The following is a 16,759-nucleotide window of genomic DNA, read 5'->3' as shown; positions in this document are numbered from 1 at the left end:
TTTGTAGGGATTTCCTTTCACTTCCTGTTGCAGCTTTGGGGCAGGAAGTGAAAGGAAGTTTCCCCAATGAGCCAGGAAGTGAAAGGAAGTTTCCCCAATGAGCCAGAAACAAAAATAATTTACTGGTAGGGGTTCCATTCTCTACAAAACAGTTTGGGCTACATGCAGCTTAATATTACATTTAAAGGGAGGCTTTGATTTGCTAATGCAGGGTAACAACACATGTTTACTAAGTGGAACTTTGGGGAAGAATATAACATTTGCGAGCAAGAAGTTTTTAAATCGGAAAGGTGGTGGGATGAAATGATTTTTGTGTGCATGTGCTAGAGCTATTAAATCCCTGCCTGGCCAATCATGGTGGTTGAAGATCATGAACATGGACGAATGAAGCTGGCAAGAAGAGGAAGGACATCGGTGAAGGTGCTCATGGACATCACATCACTGTTGCAAGAAATTAGTATAATTCCTGTTTAAATGTTTACCACCCCAATTGCACACTCACCTTTTCTTTGCTACCGTGTGTTTGGCTTCTAGGAGTGAATATAGAGAGTGAAGCCTTGTACACACGACCGGTTTTCCCGGCAGGGAAACTGCCAGGAGAGCATTTGGCCGGGAATCCCAGCCATGTGTATGATCTCTAGCAGTTTTTCCAACAGGAAAACTGCCCTGCTCTCTATTTTCCTGTCAGGATTCCCGGAAGAGTGTTTCCTGCCGAGAAAACCAGTCGTCTGTATACTTACCCGTCCGAGGTAAACTTGCGCATGCTCAATAAGAGTTCGACGCATACAAGGCATAGTGTGGCGTGTAGCAAGATGGCGGCGACGGCATCGAATGTGATGATCGCCGGCTCATCGTAGTCGATGACGTCACCGCGTTCTTGCCATTTAAAAGAACGGTGGCTCTTTTGAGTGGCCATCTGTATGCACGGCTTTGCAAGACAAGCTTGCCAGGAATCCCATCAGGAAAACCAACCTTTTTTTCCCGGCGGGATTCCTGGCCGTGTGTACAGGGCTTGAAACTCATTCCACCCCTCATGATAGTGCCGAATGTCCAATTACCAAGCATCAGCACATAAGAGGGAAAAAAAAAAAACCCACCAAGATCTTCATACTTAGAAGTACTAGGTAATTTTTCTTCATTCCTGCTGGCCGAAGATTTAGCTGAGGGAGCAAAAGTAAGCCGTGTTTGTGCTTCTGATGGAGATACCATTAAAGTGAACCTGTCACTTTGCCTTACATAGAAAAAAAAAAAAAGGACAAGCTTACATTTTAGGCACTGTGTTTAGGCTAAGGTAAAGTATCCCTGTCACCAAAGAGTCACTTCTACACACAAGGTTGTCTGCATAAAAAATAAAAGGATAATATCCTTGAATTAAAAATCTGTTGCTTCATTGTACCCCTGCGCAAGGTTTTGTTGAATTCCTGCTGCACATTGTGGTTCCTCCCGATGGCGGCAACATATTAGCTGGTGAGAAGGACCAAAACACGCATCGGAGAAGGAGGTAATCTACACTCCCAGAGGAGTGTAATGCATGCAGAGGCTGGGGAGCAAGTGGTGGCTTTTTAACGCACAAGCCATCAGAAAGACAAGTATATTGACTCTTCTACATACTCCCTTATAAAGATCCATTTTGAAGTTCTTTCAATTTAAAGGGGTTGTAAAGGTTTGTTTTTTATTTTCTAAATAGTTTACTTTAAGCTAGTGCATTGTTGGTTCACTTACCTTTTCCTTCTATTTTTCTTCTAAATGTTTTTTTTCTTTGTTTTCTTTGTCTGAATTTCTCACTTCCTGTTCATCCTCAGTAAGGTGTTCAGTAAGCTGTTCTAAATGACTTTCCACCGCTCGGATGATGGTGGAAAGCTTACTGAAGAGAAACAGGAAGTGAGAAATTCAAACAAACAAAGAAAAAAAAACATTTAGAAGGGAAATCGAAGAAAAAGGTAAGTGAACCAACAATGTACTAGCTTAAAAGGAACCAATTTAAAAAATAAAAAAGACGAACCTTTACAACCCCTTTAATGTTGAGGGACTGTGCTAAAACTAAAAGGAATATTGTAAAATTATTTTAATCTTTAGTAATAAAAAAAATATTTTTTTGCAGACATTTATCATGAAGCAAGCTCCGGGAGGCAGTGGAGGACAGAAAAGCCTGGCGTACTATGGTCCACGTGGTCGCCAAGAGTCGGACACAACTAAACGACTGAACAACAACCACAATCATTTGCAAAAGTAATTTGTGGCTAATGTCCCTGCACCCAGAAAAAAAACATTGATAACAAATCAAAGATGTCAAAAATTACTTTGAGAGGTCAGCTTACCATAAACTTTTTTCCACAGAGAACCAAAAAAAAAATAATTAATATATATATATATATATATATATATATATAAAAAATTTGCCAAACCCAAAAAAAATTCTTTAAAAAACATTTAATAAAAATTATACAAAATGACACTCAATATATCAAGTGGCAACAGACAACTGATACAATTAAAGAATACCATTATCAAATAAAAGACAAGCTAACAAACACATTGGCTGCAATTATTTAAGCAACTTGGTTGACTTCACTGCTTATACACAGTTAGTTGCTTCAAACCACAATATTAACATACTTCACAAAAGTACATCTCTTGAGCTGACAAGAATCAAACATGGCCAGGCAATCGTTGGCTCCACAGTGTTTTGTCAAATTAGGCGACCTGTCCGATTTTGTAACGGAAGTGACATTCGGTGGCGGCCATCTTGCTCGTCCACATTAAGGCAGCGGCATGCAGACATCTTGTTACACCCACCGGAGTCTTGCATTTGACACTTATTTTTACCAGTAAACAGCTTATATAGTGAAATACAGTATTCTTAAATCCGTCTGACTGTTTGGACGATGAATTTTGAAAATGTAACTTTAATACACTCAGACGAATGTCAAAATACTGTATTCCACTATATTAAGCTCAGTTTGTTGTTAAAAATAAGTGCAAAATGCAAGACTCCGGTGGGTGTAACAAGATGTCAGCTTGCTCACTGTATCCTTACTATGGACGAGTGCGGGTTGTAGCAAGATCGCCATAATGGAACGTCACTTCCGTTACAAAATCTGACGGGTCACCTAATCTGATGAAACAACGGCAACGTTACACATAAACTTGGAATTACAATAATCAACTTGTAGATTACATGTATTAGCTATTGTGTTCCTTTAGGCACATACAGGCTTTGGAAGTAACCACTATGTCCAAAGGGTAATGTTTCAACTTTCGTTGTTGCCCTGAGGGAATCATAGGTTCATGGAATGCAGACTCGTCTACATGAACATTCCGTAAACAAATGGAAATAAGGGACTGCAAATTTCACCGAACCAATTAGCAAAAATGTATGATTTCTCACTCAAATCGACAATTTAGGTATTCTATGACAGGATGGTTAATATATTATACAGGGTTTTTAGGTCTACTATGCTGCTTTGCATAAAATGTCAAAAAAGTACTGCCACACTCGGACTAACAGATTTTCCCAAGACAAATCTAGCCGTGACTCAATGGACAAAGAACCCCTCTTTGACCTAAATAGCCCAGGAATAACCATAAAATGTAAATTTAACAAAACCTGCAGAAAATAAATGTTGTCCGAACTTTGCTGTAAGGAGACAAAAGACACTCGGAAGAAAGTGCCTATTCTTACCAACTAATTTCTTTCCAGTTGCGCAGAAAAGAAAATCTGTAATGGGCACATCTCCTTTAACTGGGCACCCCTCTCTTTTTGACGTTGGACAGGACAAAAGTTCTCTCATCCATACAACTATTTTATAATAAAGTCCAGTACTTGAGCCAGTCACTTTCTACAGCAAGGACCCCAATTATAAGCACATTGCTTCTCATTAAAACAGCACCTTCTTCCACAATGTGCTCCTTTAAAAACACAGTAATACCCAATGGGTTTTCAAACTTCCATAAAAAAAAAAAAAAAGAGAAAAAAGAAAAAAAAAAAAAAAAGAAAAAGAAGAAGAAAAAGAAGAAGGTTTAACCCCTGCTCTATTGCCTTCGCTAAATCCCTCGAAGGCAATTCTTCTTCATCATCTTTAATTGTGCTTGCAAATCCCATATAGAATTTCTCATTTTAGCTCCAAGGGGATCTGGCCTCCTTCCTCAACACCCCACCATAGATTTGTTTCTAAAGCTTTGGAGAGATCACAAAACAGTCCTAATCTGCATTTTAATTGGCATTCCAAGAAGAGGGGGCAACCCCTTCTTAGTCACTCACTGCTTCCAAATCGAGGAGCTTTTGCATCCCCCATTAAAAGTTACAATGAGACCTGAATGGCACTAGAGACATGACATACACGTTACCATGCAGGTTAAGAATGCAAAATTTCACACGAACATACAACGGCACTCTGCAGATGCCAACACACAATGTACATTCAGCAGCTACTGCACAATACGTGCTTCATACAAAGACATTCTGGTTTTACAGCAAAACACTCTGGTCTTCGAGTTCAGATACTGCTGATAATTGCTTTAATTAGATAGTACTTTTCTGCCCCCCAAACACTTCAGATTGGAGCTTGAAAGGACCATTTAGAACCTTGTAGGAATCTGAACACTGAGTATATTATAAAGCTAAAGATTTGCAGCAGTTGGCATATGTTACTCAACTCCTGAGGTGCATCATAATGAAGCCATCCCAGTGTTTGCCGATTGGACATGCAAAGAAAGCCACAGGTTGCCTATCAACTGGTCTCATTTCCCCTTGTCACTATACAGGTTCCTATAGGCATTAGATGACAGTTATCCAATACAACATTTCTGTACCTGGAGAGAGTAATGGAGCTGAATAATCACAACAAACATGGGGCTTGTTCAGAAACGCATTTCAAAGAGCAACGAGGTTGTCCAAAGTACAGCAACCCAGAGCCGCCATAAATCACCTCCGAGCCAACTACAGTAAATGGACCCCAATTTCTATGGGGTAACTGCACTTTCCATGTTTTCCCTGTTCTTTGCACAGTTATACTGAATAAGCCTGATCATTCTACACCACAGAAACCTTAAAGCGGTGGTTCCCCCTTAAAAACAACTTTTTTTTATTCCACTGGCCCCCCACATTACAATCGAATTAAGGCTATTTTTTTTTTTGCTGCTGTACATACCTTGATACAGCATCTTCACCCGTGCATCCGGGTTGCGAGTCCCGCGGGAGTGGGCGTTCCTCACATGTGTTTGATTGACGTTTTTCGGAAAAACGAGCTCTCCCCCCGTCACGATTGGCGAAAGGAGCCGAACGGCGATGCGCATGCGCAGTATAGCGCCGACTCGCCGTTCGGCTCCTTTCGCCAACCGTGACGCGGCTTACGCGACAGGGGGGAGCTTGTTTTTCCGAAAAACGTCAATCAAACACATGTGAGGAACGCCCACTCCCGCGGGACTCGCATCCCGGATGCACGGGTGAAGATGCTGTATCAAGGTATGTACAGCAGCAAAAAAAAAAATAATAGCCTTAATTCGATTGTAATGTGGGGGGCCAGTGGAATAAAAAAAAGTTGTTTTTAAGGGGGAACCACCGCTTTAAATAACCAACATAATGGGGGAGATTTACTAAAACTGGAGCACTCAATCTGGTGCAACTGCACATGGTAGCCAATCAGCTTCTAACTTCAGCTTGTTCAATTACTCTTTGAAAATAAAACCTGACTGGTTTATATGCAGAGCTAAATAATCTTTTGCACTATCCAGTTTTATTAAATCTCCCACATAGAGAGGAAACATGGGGGAACAGCTATGTAATGCCTATAGCTATCCAAAGTCAAAAACAAGCAGTTTAACAAATGCTAGCAAACAAACTGATGGCACAGCTGCCAAGATCTCTCAGCATGCTGGAAAATGTATGCCATTCCAAAAAAAAACTATTGCTACGTAAAGCCCATTTCCGGGAAAGGAAAAAACCTCCCTTGCTGTGGGGTTGGCCCCACACTGCAATTTTTATTTATTTTTTTAGACTCATTTGGGTCTAGTCACCAGGAACTGCAGGCTACACTCTACACCAGCCTTTCTCAACCTTTTTACCCCAGGGGAACCCTTAAAATAATTTTCAGGTCTCGGGGAACCCCTGATAAAACCCATTCATTGGGGGTCAGTGGGAACAATGTCCCTTACTTTGGTGGTCAGTGAGAAGAATGCAATTTTTTACAGTGGTGGTAAGAATGGCCCCCTTACAGAGAACTATGAAGCTCATTGGTGTCATACCACTGGCTCCTCCAAGTGGAATTGGCTCAGAACTATGTAGGCACCATCAAACAGGAGGTAAATCAGTAACAGCTCAAGGAACCCCTAGCCACCTCTGGAGGAACCCTAGGGTTCCACGGAACCCTGGTTGAGAATGGCTGCTCTACACCATGGATCTTCAAACTATGGCCCTCCAGTTGTTCAGGAACTACAATTCCCATCATGCCTAGTCATGTCTGTGAATGTCATGGGATGTGTAGTTCTGCAACAGCTGGAGGGCTGTAGTTTGAGACTCTACACTCTACACAGCATTCTTATATCCAATGTTGAGCTACAGGCTCTGCATTGGACTTGATGACGTCAGAGGACCTGCGACTGCCGGAGCATAAGGCAGAAGAGGTTGTAGGGAGCAATCTAACAACCAGATTGGATAAGTAAAAGTGCTGCTTTGGGCACCTCTTAGACCTAGACAAGTATTTAACCCTTGCAGTGCAGGGGCGTATTTTTCCTTTCCCTAGGGCATGGGTCTTCAAACTACGGCCCTCCAGTTGTTCATGAACTACAATTCCCATCATACCTAGTCATGTCCGTGAATGTCAGAGTTTTACAATGCCTCATGGGAAGTGTAGTTCCGCAACAGCTGGAGGGGCGTAGTTTGAGGATCCCTGCCCTAGGGCTTAGTTTTAACAGATATCTCTTTTAATACATGTGATAGACAGACACCTACATCCACCTTTTTAACATGGAGGAACCCTTGAAATACTGTTTTGGTACCAGGGAACCCCCTACCAATAATTACTATAGCTCACTGTACATTAGTACGAAGAATACTCCATACATTTGTGATCATTGGGAAGACACCCCCTTTTACAGAGAGCCAAAAAGATAAAGTGGTTACTCTGAAAGGCAAAAATCTCTCATTGCTCAAGGAACCCCTAGCAACCTCTGGACGAACCCTCGTTGAGAAAAGCTGCGCTACACATTTTGTAAAATCAAAAAGCCAATAATCTCAGCCACTACGCACACCAATCGCTATCCAAGAACAATTTGCCTGCGTAGGCCACCAACAACATATCTACAACTGAAGGACGGGAGTGGTGTTTGCTTATACACAGAAAACTGTTCAATAATATGTCACGATCCCCCAATGCCTCTCTGACCTTGCTTTCATCCCGTATCAATGCATCCATTGACTGAGTCTCGGGCTGAAGTTTACCTTTGACTGTAAACAGTTAACAGAAGAGTGATTGGTGACTTTCACTGTACCAGAGAGAGATCCTTTGTTATAATGAAGAACATAAAAGGCCTCTCAGGGTGAAATATGGGTTTACACTACACAGAGATGTGACATTCCTAGCAGGGTCCAGGCCAGCCATCCTCCACCAGCTCACCCCTAGCCTGTGTAAATCTGTCACTGGTTAAGACAGTTTTATAACCAGTCAGTCTAACCTATTCAGCCCAAGACTTTTCATTTAACTTTGAATTGAAGAATGAAATATATGCAGCTGCCCTAGGGCACTTAACCCTTTAGGCAGAAAAGAAAAAAAATGCACCATGTTGATGGGAAAGTTGGAACTATTGTGAAAGAAAGAAAAAAGCAGTTTTAAAAGGACGGTCACAAAGACAGACACAATCTGACAAGGGTTATAGTCTCTAAAGTTCACCTCTATTTACTTTTTAATCCAAAACTTTTAAAGTCTTATTAAAACACAAAAAAGTAACATATTGTAGGTTACTATTTCTTACATGCGATGGCTGCATTTGTTTTATTTCTATATTTTACCCTGATGATCCGGCCACTAACACACTTCTCGTCTTAGATTGTCTCCATTATGGAATTCTGAATGGGGGCACAACGGAGACACCTTTGGACAGCAGCATTGTCAGTCTAGAGAGGTGTGCTAGATGTACTAACAGGTTTAGATAGACTGGACTAATGATCTAAAGCCAAACTCCACCTAAAACCTAAGCAGTTCCCTTTTCCCCCTTACCCTTGTAAGCACCCCTGCCTGTGGTAAATGGTTTGTCTTAACTCCCTAACTGCCACTTTTCCTGGACTGCTTGTTCTGTTAAAAGGGAGCTTTAAAAAAAAATGAACACTTATTTTTTTAATTACAGGTACTTCTATAGCGCCATTAATTTAGGCAGCGCTTTACATATTTATTGAACATTCACATCAGTCCCTGTCCTCAAGGAGCTTACAATCTAAGATTATTAACCTCACATTCATACACACACATAATAGGACCAATTTCCCTACCAGCATGTCTTTGGAGTGTGGAAGGAAACCAGAATACTGGAGAAAACCTGGGGGGAAGGAGGAAAAAAAACCCAGGAGAACCCGGAAGAAAGGAGGAAAAAAAACCCAGGAGAACCCGGAAGAAAGGAGGAAAAAAAAAACCAGGAGAACCCGGAAGAAAGGAGGAAAATACCAGGAGAAACCCGGGGGAAGAAGAAAATACCAGGAGAAACCCGGGGGAAGAGGGGAAAAACCAGGAGAACCCGGGGGAAGAGGGGAAAAACCAGGAGAACCCGGGGGAAGAGGGGAAAAACCAGGAGAACCCGGGGGAAGAGGGGAAAAACCAGGAGAACCCGGGGGAAGAGGGGAAAAACCAGGAGAACCCGGGGGAAGAGGGGAAAAACCAGGAGAACCCGGGGGAAGAGGGGAAAAACCAGGAGAACCCGGGGGAGAGGAAAAACCAGGAGAACCCGGGGGAGAGGAAAAACCAGGAGAACCCCGGGGAAAACCCATGCACGCACAGGGAGAACCTGCAAACGCCAGGCAGGTAGTGCTGTGGTTGGGATTCGAACTGACAACCCTAGTGCTTCTAGGCGGAAGTGCCAACTATTATACTAATGCAGCCACCACATCTAGACATTAATAAGTTGCAATAGAATGCATTTTGTTTATGGGTTTAATACCTTTTTAAAAAATGAAACTATAGCACAAGCTATTTTTATAGAGTGGGAAAGGAAAGAAGAGTTAGAAAATGCCAGAAACTTTTCTTTTGCCATGTCCCACTTGAGGACATTTACGTCCCATACAAGAAACACAACGAAAAGTAAGAATAAACCTCTCCAAAGTGAGTAAAATCTTCAACAGTTGTCACCAGAACAAGTGTCCCCATGGAAGATTATCCTTGGTCTGGTGACAACTCCAAAAAACGTGGGATTTGCCATCACGTTTCCCTTGACAGTGGTCACCGGGATAAAACGGAGAAGGTGGAAACCTGAGCAGGTTCTAATCCTCACCTTCTCTACCCAAAACAAAGACAAATGTTTAGGTTTAGATACTTAAAGACAAACACAAACAAAAGCAGCCACTTCTATCTGACAGTCTAGAAGGGACACAACTGTTTAACGTTTTCACTTATTTGCTTCTCCTTGGAACTTTTTCTTTTACTTGTAACAAAAAAACTTGTTCTTCAGCCAAAACACATCCAGCCTGTCCCATAGGAGAAAATAAAGCTTCTGCACAAAAGGCAAAGCTAGTGAAGCAGGAGATCTAAAGCGGAGTCTTAAAGAATGACAACCTGGGTCCTCCCTCCGCCATTGTTCCATTTTTCAGCAAATAAGTCGCCCACGTGAGAACAGTCAGGTTAACGTGCCCAGGTAGGTCAACCCAACTTCTGCTACGCCACATACAAACGCCATGCCAAGCTTTCACCGAGAAAACGATGGAGCAACGACCAGAGCGACAAGGATTCTGTCATTCCCGACATCGCCAGCAAATCCTCGTCGCCCCCCTTTGTCTAATATTAATATTTCTTCCAAGTGATAACGTGTGTTCCAGGACTGCTAATCCAATGGCAGATTCCAACCTACAAGGACAAATCCCTCTGGAGGAAGCCAGGCTGGTGAGATCATCAGAATGCTGACCACACACACACGTTACTACCGGATTGTACAATTCACCAAGGCTGCCCATACATTATACAATCTTCCTTTGGCCATATAATAAGAGGTCAAGCCTAAACACTTTCCACGTGTATACAATCAGGCCCTTGCACTACATTATTATTATTATAATACAGGATTTATATAGCGCCAACAGTTTGCGCAGCACTTTACAACATCAGGGGCAGCGCTTTACATCACATAGAAAAAAGGTCAATATAAAAGAAATTGAAGAAGAAAATTGTATAATGTATGGCTAGCTTTAGACAAAAATCGTTTGGGCACACAAGACAAACGTTGAGTCTTCGGTTTGATGGGCTTGTATGAAAGGCGCAGTTCATGGCGCTTTACAAAAAATAAAATAAAATCAACGCATGATTGGGGATGACAATGTCTTCACAGACAATGGAAATCATACAATTCTATAACGTTCTCTAGGTCGGTCTTTATATTACGACGATTGGACATGAGGTGGCAGAGATTACGTATTAAATATCAAACATTCACAACATAAGAACACTGGATTGGAGGTTTTAGGAATGTGATGGGTACAGATGGTATCGGGGGGCTTAATGAGTCTGTACAATCAGATTGTGTGTATGGCACAATCATAGGATTCAGATCTACCAGATAAATATTGTTGAAGTATGGGGGAATCTTACAATATGAAGGATAGAACTGGTACATATGATCAGAACAGATATTCAGATTATGTTTACAGGGAAACGTTATCTCTGAGATACAATGGAATCGTATGATCAGAACGTACAATCATATTGGGGAAAACGTGGAGTATATGGGATACAGCGGAGGATGATCTCAACTCTCACATACAACTGATGATAAACGATGATGGAATGTGTACGGGGGAATTCGATATTCTCTCAGATACAACTGATGGAGCATACAATCAGAGTGTATGGGGCAATATTATATATTCTATTCTCTCACATACAACTGATGGAGCATACAATCAGAGTGTATGGGGCAATATTACATATTTATTCTATTCTCTCAGATCCAGCCGACTACGATCTACATCCAGGACTGTGATAAGAATGTGTATGGGTTCATCTCATCTTTCAGATACAACTAATAAGTATCATAGTAATGTACAACCACGCAAATGCTGGCCAAACACTATACAATCTGATTGTACAATCTGCTTTAACTTTAACAAAGCTATGTAAACCAGGCAGGACCCTTGTAGTACACAGCTGACAGTAGATCCTAAAGACGATTGAACAGTGTATGGGGGTAACCATATCATTGAAGGGATACGACCCCTGAGCCGATTGGCTAATCTTAAAATTGCTTTACAACAACTGACTGCAATATTCAGACTATGTGTATGGGGCAATTCGATAATCTCTGAAATACAAGCGATAAGGATGAAGGTAATGTACAGACTGTGTGTGGGGGGGGGGGGGGGGATTAAATAATTGGTACAACTGATAAGTATGACAATAAGATTGAGTGTATGTGGTGATCATATAATATATGCAATTCAACTGATGAGTGTATTGGGCAATCGATTAGCTACAACTGATATGTATGATGGGATTGTACAATTAGAATAGATTTATGGGGTGATGTTGCAATGTGTATGATCAGAGTGAGTGTATGGGGTCATATGATTGTATAATCAGAGTGTATGGGGGTCAGGGATGATGCAATTGTATAATCAGAGTTTGTTTAGGAGGTTAGATATGATATGATAGTATAATCAGAGTTTATGGGGGGGGGTTAGATATGATATGATAGTACAATCAGAGTTTATGGGGGAGGTTAGATATGATAGTACAATCAGTGTATGGATGGGGTTAGGTATGATAGTACAATTAGAGTTTGTGTAGGGGGTTAGGCATGATGTAATTGTACAATCAGAGTGTATGGGGGGGGGGGGGTCAGGGATGATATGATTGTACAATCAGAGTGTATGGGGGGGGGGGGGGTCAGGGATGATATGATTGTACAATCAGAGTGTATGGGGGGGCAGGGATGATATGATTGTACAATCAGAGTGTATGGGGGGGGGGGGGCAGGGATGATATGATTGTACAGAGTCTATGGGGGGTCAGGGATGATGTGATTGTACAATCAGAGTGTATGGGGGGCAGGGATGATATGATTGTACAATCAGAGTGTATTGGGGGGGGGGGGGGTCAGGGATGATATGATTGTACAGAGTCTATGGGGGGGCAGGGATGATGTGATTGTACAATCAGAGTGTATGGGGGGCAGGGATGATATGATTGTACAATCAGAGTGTATGGGGGGGGGGGGGGAGGGATGATATGATTGTACAGAGTCTATGGGGGGTCAGGGATGATGTGATTGTACAATCAGAGTGTATGGGGGGCAGGGATGATATGATTGTACAATCAGAGTGTATTGGGGGGGGGGGGGGTCAGGGATGATATGATTGTACAGAGTCTATGGGGGGTCAGGGATGATGTGATTGTACAGAGTGTATGGGGGGGCAGGGATGATGTGATTGTACAGAGTGTATGGGGGGGCAGGGATGATATGATTGTACAATCAGAGTGTATGGGGGGGGGGGGGGGGTCAGGGATGATATGATTGTACAGAGTGTATGGGGGGGTCGGGGATGATGTGATTGTACAATCAGAGTGTATGGGGGGGGGGGGCAGGGATGATATGATTGTACAGAGTCTATGGGGGGTCAGGGATGATGTGATTGTACAATCAGAGTGTATGGGGGGCAGGGATGATATGATTGTACAATCAGAGTGTATGGGGGGGGGGGTCAGGGATGATATGATTGTACAGAGTCTATGGGGGGTCAGGGATGATGTGATTGTACAGAGTGTATGGGGGGGCAGGGATGATGTGATTGTACAGAGTGTATGGGGGGGCAGGGATGATATGATTGTACAATCAGAGTGTATGGGGGGGGGGGGGGGGTCAGGGATGATATGATTGTACAGAGTGTATGGGGGGGTCGGGGATGATGTGATTGTACAATCAGAGTGTATGGGGGGGGATGTTAGGTATGAAGGGAATGTCCATGTCAGAGTGACCCCTCTCCCACACACAGAGGGATGAGATCGCTGGAAGCATCACTATGACGATTACCTGTCAGTGTGCAGAGATCGGACGATGGGATAGAATTGGGGGGGGGGGGGTCCCCTCGGAGTCAGCCCAGCGGTGTAATCCTCACACAGTGGGGCCCAGCTTCAGCAGAGGGGAGAAATCCCGATCCCCCCATCCAGGGTGAGAGTGTCAGAGCTGCAATCCAAGTATCTACAATCCACAGCGAGCGATGTATCATCCCCGATCGGCCGTGCACCCCTCTGATTACAGCGGCCACATAACCCACAGGACTGAGACTTCCCAACGTGTACAGAGAGCAGAGGGGCGACCCGCGCACGTCCCGTGTATAAGGAGCAATGGAAAGTGGATGAGACTTTTCCCTCCCCCCTTCACTGCCAGCCCTTTACTCCTCCCCAAGACACACCCCCCCTGCCTGAAAGCTGACCTTCTACTCCTCCCCTCCACCAATCCCATCACCCGCCTCCTGCCGGCGCCCCTCCCATCCCCTCCCTCCTCCCCTTCTCTGGCACACATCGCTGCACACAGGGATGGTTTGTTTGGATTGGAATTACTATGCTATGTGTGCCTTGGCTCTCTATTTTCCATCTCCTTCCCCTATGATTCCCCCTTCTTGCTGCAAGGAGGAGGTGAGCTACATTACCTGGGTGACGTCAGAGGAGCTCCCTGTGACGTCACCTGTCTCTGGACCCCTAATAAAGGAGAAGGTCATGATAGTGGCTTCAGTGGCTCATCATACACTAACAGGAATTTGTTTGAAATGTTTTCTTTTCAGAACATTCCATTTTCTTCTGGTTACCAGCCGCAGTGACAAGAAAGTGAGGCTTTTCTTCCAGGAACTTCCATTCTTCCATTCTTACTTACTAATCGGAACCAATGAACACATTTTTTTTTTTTTTTTTTTTTATTGTTCCTGATCATGCGCACTCTTTGGGCCAGATCCACAGAAGAATTACCCTGGCGTATCTATTGATACGCCGGCGTAATTTCAAAGTTCCCACGTTGTATCTTTGTTTTGTATCTACAAAACAAGATACGACTGCATCTGGGCTCGATCCGACAGGCATACGTCTTAGTACGCCGTCGGATCTTAGGAGCATTTTTCCGGCGGCCGCTAGGTGGCGCTTCCGTCGAATTCCGCGTCGAGTATGCAAATTAGCTAGATACGGCGATCCAGGAACGTACGTCCGGCCGGCGCATTTTTTTACGTCGTTTGCGTTCGGCTTTTTGCGTATAGTTACCCCTGCTATATGAGGCGTACTCAATGTTAAGTATGGCCGTCGTTCCCGCGTCGAATTTTGAATTTTTTACGTCGTTTGCGTAAGTCGTTCGCAAATAGGGATTTGCGTAGAATGACGTCACAAGCATTGGCTTGTTCCGGTTTAATTTCGAGCATGCGCACTGGGATACCCCCACGGACGGCGCATGCTCCGTTCAAAAAAAAAACGTTGTTTACGTCGGGTCACAATGTATTTACATAAAACACGCCCCCATCACATCGATTTGAATTGCGCATCCTTACGCCGCCAAAAATACACTATGCCGCCGTAACTTACGGCGCACATTCTTTGAGGATTAAAAAAAAAAAAAAGTAAGTTACGGCTGCGTAGTGTATCTTAGATACGCTACGCCCGACGGAAATATGCGCCAGGGTACGTGGATCTGGCCCTTTATTTTCAGATTTTTCTTGTATGAAAACGGTACACGTTAAAATGAAATCGTTAGTTCTGTTCCCGTACGAGAAACATTTTCGGGAATTTGCGTACAAAAAGTCGTAATCGGCTGTCGAAAGTTGTGTACAAACGATACGAAAATCCTTTGGATGAAAATGTTTGCCCGATGCTGCCCGGCTGTCCTATGCCCGATGTATAGGACAGCCCATATATTTCAATGGGATGCTCAACAAGCAACAAGCGTGCCAAATAAGCTCACGTACCTTTTTGGGCATTGAGCTTTGCACATTTTTTATCCATGCTTTTGATGCATGCAAAAAAAAAGTGCGCATTTGGGGTGCCAGTGACAACAAATGGCAGCAATAAGTGTAACGCACGTTTTTTTTCACGCATTCTGTGCAGATGTGAATGCAGCCTAAAGCCCAGATTCAGCCCCCGATCAGTGCAACTTCATGTGTAGCTTGTTGACATCTGTGCGACTTCAAACACAGCTGTCAATGCAAGTCGCACATGAAATCGCAACAAGAATAGTGCAGGGCGCTTTTTTCAAAGTCGCTGCAACTCACGTCACACAAGTCGCACTTGGTGTGAAGAGGGGCTTAGCGATTGGCACTTCTTGCCTTGCAGCACTGGGGTTCTCAGTTATAATCCCAGCCAGGACTATAGGGGTTCATTACGAAAGGCAAATCCACTTTGCACTGCAAGTGCACTTGGAAGGGCAGTCGCTCTAAATCTAAGGGGTAAATATGAAATGAGGGGAAGCTCTGCTGATGTCATCATCCAATCATGTTCAAGCTAAAATGGTGTTTTTTATTTTCGTTGCATGTCCCCCTCTGATCTACAGCGACTTTAATTCCAAGTGCAAAGTGGATTTGTATTTAGTAAATAACTCCCAATATGTACATGGAGTTTGCATATTCTTAACGTTGGCCCAAGATGGACCACTGTCAGCTTAAGGCTTGGTTCACACTGCTGCGAATTCTTTTGCGAATTTGAGCCATTGCGATCCTCAAATTCGCAAGTCATTAAAATAACATTGTTTTCCATTAGTGCCGTTCACATCAGTGCGGTGCGAATCTAAGCTGCGGGAAAGAAGGGTCCTGTGCGAGTTTGATCCGTGTGCGATGCAAATTCAGCTCTATAGACTGGTATTGCCTAAAATTGTGGCGAATCACGGTAAAATCGCTTGCGTGATTTAGGTTCACATTGCTGCGAATTCAAAATCGTGGTAAAATCGTGATTTTGCCACGATTTCAGGGAATGCCAGTCTATAGAGCTGAATTCCCATCGCACACGGATCAAACTCGCACAGGACCCTTTTTTCCGGAGCTTAAATTAGCAACTCATTGATGTGAACGGCGCTAATAGAAAACAATGTTATTTGAATGACTTGCGAATGTGAGCAATTGCAACGGCTCATATTTGCACAAGAATTCGCAGCAGTGTGAACCTAGCCTAAGCCCAGGTTCACACTGGGTACGACTTGAGATGCGATGTCACATGTCAAAACGCATCTCAAATCGGCGGCAATTGTCGGCAATGGCACCGTCCTAATCGGCGCGACGCCGCATCTGCGGCGCTGCACCGATTTCAAAAAGTAGTTCCTGTACTACTTTTTGCGATTTTTGGGCCGCAATTTACATTGAACCCTGCACAGATGTCTCTTAAATCGCGGCCGAAATCGCGGCAAAATCGCAATTTTACCGCGATTTTGAATTCGCAGCAGTGTGAACCTAGCCTTAAAGTGATTGTTAGGCTGGGTTCACACTGCTGCGAATTCTTTTGCGAATTTGAGCCGTTGCAATTGCTCAAATTCGCAAGTCATTAAAATAACATTGTTTTCCATTAGTTTGTTGCGAATATAAGCTGCGGGAAAAAAGGGTCCTGTGCGA

General features: G+C 43.4%; 1 protein-coding gene across 5 annotated transcripts in view; it reads right to left on the bottom strand.

The window, feature by feature from the left end:
- FGFR2 (fibroblast growth factor receptor 2) overlaps positions 1 to 13,543 on the bottom strand; it is a 128,444-nt gene extending 114,901 nt beyond the window's left edge. For all 5 annotated transcript variants that reach the window (XM_040361957.1, XM_040361959.1, XM_040361958.1 and 2 more), the window contains exon 1: positions 13,219 to 13,543. The gene's annotated coding sequence lies outside the window, so the exon portion shown is untranslated. The remainder of the gene's footprint in view (positions 1 to 13,218) is intronic.
- Positions 13,544 to 16,759: the final 3,216 nt, after the last annotated feature.

This window comes from Rana temporaria, chromosome 8 (assembly GCF_905171775.1).
Source record: "Rana temporaria chromosome 8, aRanTem1.1, whole genome shotgun sequence".
NCBI classification, from domain to species: domain Eukaryota; kingdom Metazoa; phylum Chordata; class Amphibia; order Anura; family Ranidae; genus Rana; species Rana temporaria.
Note: the sequence above shows the minus strand (reverse complement) of the source record. Positions and strands in the feature narration are given on the sequence as shown.